The sequence below is a fragment of the Jaculus jaculus genome, chromosome 4 (assembly GCF_020740685.1).
Source record: "Jaculus jaculus isolate mJacJac1 chromosome 4, mJacJac1.mat.Y.cur, whole genome shotgun sequence".
Taxonomy (NCBI): domain Eukaryota; kingdom Metazoa; phylum Chordata; class Mammalia; order Rodentia; family Dipodidae; genus Jaculus; species Jaculus jaculus.
This window is the reverse complement of record NC_059105.1, coordinates 153486931-153492055: the sequence shown is the minus strand read 5'-3', so window position 1 is coordinate 153492055 and position 5125 is coordinate 153486931.

Here is a 5125-nt window from a genome sequence, read left to right as displayed (position 1 = left end):
TTACCTATAATTAAATCAAGGTATACAGTAAAGCCATTTTCCTTTTTGAAAAACTTCCTTATTTATTTCAGAAAGAGGCAGATAGAGAGAATGGGCATGCCAGGGCCTTCTGCTGTTGCAAAGGAACTCCAGACACATGTGTCACCTTGCATATCTGACTTTACGTGGGTACTGGGGAGTTGAACCTCGGTCCTTGGCCTTAACCAGAAAGCCATCTCTCCAGCCCCCAGTAAAGCCATTTTCTAAGACTCACTACCTTGTGAGCAGAGAGGAGTGGGGAAAGAGGATCAACAAAAACAAGATATGTATTAACATGTGATAATGAGACTCATTATTTTACATGCTAGGTTAAAAAAAGAACAACTTAAATTTTTTACTCACTGTCCTGGCATATGAAGAAAAGCTTCTAATGCAACAAAATGAAGAAAGTACAATTTTGAAGCAAAAAGGAAAAGAGAAGGAGGAAAAAAAAAAAAAAAAAAAAAAACAAGTGAGTTTGACCTCAAAGGACTTTCTGCTGACATTAACTACTTCTCATTAACTAAGAAGTACTGCCTTGGATTGGAGAGATGGCTTAGTGGGTAAGGCATTTGCCCATAAAGCCAAAGAACGCAGGATCGATTCCCCAGGACCCATGTAAGCCAGATACATAAGGGGCACATGCATCTGGAGTTCATTTGCAGTGGCTACAGGCTCTGGTGTGCCCATTCTCTCTATCTGTCTTCTCTCTCTCTCTCTCTCTCTCTCTCCCTCTCCCTCTCCCTCTCTCTCTCTCTCTCTCTCTCTCCTTGCAAATAAGTTTTAAGAAGAAGAACTGCCTTGAAGTCCCAGGTATGAAGAGCCTTTGATTGTCTTCCACATGCACTCATCCTATTGGACCTCATGGTTGTGAATGGCCACAATTTTGAGCAGTATTTGTGAAATTCCTAAAAGAATTGACTCTATTACTTGGGAATGCCATTTCTGATAATGGATACAGAGGTAGCTTAGAAAAAACAGTAGTAAGATAAGGACAGAAACGACCTAATATTCTGTCAATATTTGCTAACTCACTGGCATCTAAAATACTTCTTTTTTGTTTCATTTTTATTTATTTATTTGAGAGCCACAGACAGACAGAGAGAAATGGAGGCAGAGAGAGAGAGAGAATGGGTGCACCAGGGCCTCCAGCCACTGCAAATGAACTCCAGATGCATGTACCACCCTGTGGCTAATGTGGGCCCTGGGGAATCGAGCTTCAAACCAGGATCCTTAGGCTTCACAGGCAACCACTTAACTGCTAAGCCATCTCTCCAGCCCCTCACTGGCATTTAAATGAACAAAGATGAAAAAGTATAATATCTGTAAGAATACAATGACTTGCAATTCACTGGTAAACAACCACACATATCTCAGTGACCTAAAATTGAGATTTATTTTGCTTGTTAATACATAAATACTAGAATTTTAGCTCAATTCCTCTAGTTACCCTTGGTATGGCTCCAGGCAAATAAAGTAGCCTCTCTCTGGAACACTGTGGGACTTGAGGCAGATGGGATGATGCGTGCGGATAACTGCCCCTGGGCCTAGAGAATCCACCTGGAGGAAACACATATCCTTCTGTTCAGGTTTCACTGCACAACACAAGGAATGGCCAAAGCACGTGACCACTCCACCTCCTGGGAAATGCAGAAGCACAGCATTCTGGGAAAGAGAACTGGGAATATTTTTGGAACAGAACTAATGACTACCAGACACTTTCCTGCAGGATATTCTTGTCTAGAGCCCAGCCTCACATCCACATACTGTTATTGTAACGGTTTCCAGGGGCAGAACCAGTTAGGACTTACCAACTCTTGCTCCTTTGAGTGTCTCAGCCTCTCGCCTCCATTGCAATTAGATTAGATCTGAGTGACTTTTTTTTTTTTTTTTTTTTTTTTTTTTAAGGCAAATGGGCCATGAACAGAGTGATGTTTGTAAGTCTGTATAAGTCTGGGCTTGAGTAGTTAAGGATTGGTGCTCTCCTCCAGTCTTCTCTACTCTGCCAAGGAGACCTCAAAGACCAACTGTCCCAGGAGGGGTACCTGAGGGAAGTCTACATTAGCCTGGTGTCCTGAATAACTGTTGGAGCAGCACTTCCTCAATCTCCACCCCTCCGTTCTTTCTGGATATGTAATATGAATTGTATGAAACTTTTGTTGTATAAGTACTGAGATTTCAAAACATCCAATTTTGACAGCTGACATTCATGACTCTAATTAAGTAGTTCATATTTGAATGTGGGATATTAATATCAAATAGTCTAAAGTATGTGAATTGTTTAGTAGATAGCTAACAGCAAAGGAACTGTGTCAGCAGGTAAATGGCAGTTTGTCTTACAGCAATAACATCATTGGCAGCACTCCTTTTGGAAGTCAGCTCAAATGAATATTCAGCTAAGAGACAAAGGAAGGGTAATAAACAGAGTTAATACTTATGTTGGTGGCCTTTTGCCACATTTAGCAAGGCATTTCCAAAAGAAAATGCACTCAAGAAGAATCAAGAATTAGAATGCAGACTGAAAAAGGAATCTGTCAGAAGAAACTGGAAGGTCAGAACTTCTTGAGTAAGAAAATACAATACTTCTGCAACTCAAAAGTAAGGAACAAGATTTAAAGGCTTTGGGTAACCAAAAAAGAAAAAAATCTCTTAGTTGATTAAAGTTCTTCTAGGCAAGGTCGAATTAAGGATATAAGCTTCTCATTTTAGCTTAATAACTTACACAGAGAATGCAAGCCAGGTATGGCAGTGCCTGCCTCTTATCCCAGCATTTGGTGGGCTAAGGGGAATTGAGATAGCTACAGGTTCAAAGCTAGCTTAAGATACATAGTGACACCCTGCCTCAAAGATCCAAAATAAACACACATAGACTGAACAAAGCACAGATGTGAAGCAAATCTGAGAAGCACGTTTCGAAAAGAGCTTTAAATGTATTTGCTGCTCCATGAAATTTACTGGAGAGAAATAGATCAGAAAGCTGATTGTCAGAGTTGGCGTTGTCAAAGAAAATGGAACTTAGACCAAAACAGCATTAAACAGAAAACACATTGAACGTCCAGCTGACTAAGCTCTTGAGTCCCAAAGGAGAGGATGTACTGTCAATCCCCACTTCAGAGCATTCCAATAAGAGCTACAGGCAAAGAGTTTCCCCCAGTGGACCAGAGTCACATTCCAGGGAAGTTCTCCCAGCCCGCGGGCTCCTCACAACATCTATTCAGTTGAATTTCAGAATGTCCAGTACCTGCAAATCACATTTCCTGCTGTCCTTCTGTCCTTTCTTCTTGTTTATTGAGCAGTAGGTGGCTAGGGAGAAGTCCCTGTGGTTCTGAAGCACCACACAGGAGGAGCTGCACCTGGATGCTGTAGTCAGATTCTGTCGTGATGCACACATGGAGTCACTGCTGTGGTACAATCAAAAAGGAAAAGCAGTGCCTGGGAAGCCCAAGGACCCAGGTTCGATTGGCCGGTACTGTTGTAAGCCAGATGCGGAAGGGGGCACACGCATCTGGAGTTTGCTTGCAATGGCTGAAGGTCCTGGCCTGCCTATTCTTTCTCTCTGTCTGTCTGTCTCCCTTTTCTCTAGTCCTCTTTGCTTGCAAATAAATAAAAATATTTTTTTAAAAAAGGAAAAGCAAGCCGGGTGTGGTGGCGCATGCCTTTAATCCCAGCACTCAGGAGGAAGAGGTAAGAGGATCACTGTGAGTTCGAGGCCACCCTGAGACTACATAGTGAGTTCCAGGTCAGCCTGGGCTCGAGTGAGACCCTATCTAGAAAAACCAAAAGCAAAAAAGGGAAAAGGAAACCTTTTATCCATGTCTAAATGTTTTCAACTCTTTCTTGCTTTTAGAATTTAAGTATTTGTGTTCCTATTTTTACTAATGTTGGCTTTTGACAATAATTGAAATGAAGCATAGATTCAAATACATTATTCCTAACTTGGTGTCACTAGTCATTAGTGAGGAACATTTTATCTAGAATAAAAGCTGATATTTCACATCCAAGCTATTAGGTGCACATTCCCTTGAATTCATCTACTCTTATATAAGAAACCTATTAGTTAAATTCTTTGTTATATATGACCACAACCCAACAAAAATTAACCTAAGCAAAAGGGAACTAGGTTTGCTCATGCGGGTCCGAAGCACACTATGATTGGCCATAAGCTTAAAAGAGAAGCCATCAGAGGCCAGTGACTGAGACTCTGCTTAGACTCCTGGTGCCTCCAGCTCTGGCTTCTGGTGGTATCTGCTTCTTCGTGGTGAGAGCTTCTCCGTTTTCTCCTCCAGATGCAGGCTTTCTCCATGCACTGTGGACGATCCCACTGACAACCCCTGCCACATCCTCACAGTGTTCAGGGTAAGTGGAAGGAAGTAGTCCCCTCCCATCTCTAACCACACAGTTCTAGGGAAGAGTCAGGATTGGCCGGGAGTTGTTGAGGCGCTCATCCTGTGCCTAACAGCTGCCCAAGTAGCTGTGATACCATGACTTGCTCAGCAGGTTCAAACGTGGAAGAAGACAGGAGCGTAATGATTAACAGGTACATATGGACAGTATAAAGAGGCAGATGAGTCTCTAAAGGAAAAGACAGTGTTGCAACTATACACGTAAGGAAGACCATAATAGAGTAAGAGCTACCAAATTCCCCTATGATAACCTACACGCCGATGGCAATGCCCACCATGGAATATGGCAAGTGAGAAAAGGAACCCTGCAAAGCTAGCAGACTTTGGTCATGTCCAGGGGTTACCCAGACTTCCCAGAGGGGTGCCTTCACTCTGCTCTGCCCCCCTCTCTGTAATAGGATACACAGGGCCCCAAGGACAAGCAGTGTGATCACAGTGGCGCTCAAAGCCTCTGTCTCATTGTGCTTCCTGGCTGGGGAGTGACCCCAGTCTGAGTTCACGTGCTCTCTGCAGCACTGAGAACCACAGTATTTACCTAAGCCTCATATACGTGATGACTGAATGACTAAATGCAGTGTAATCACCATGCACTCTCTAACACTTTCACTAGATGATATTTGATGGGGCACTTTGCATGAAAAAGGCCATTCTATTTTCCATATGCCCCCCTCAAATAACCACAAACTCAGGCCTTCACATCACTA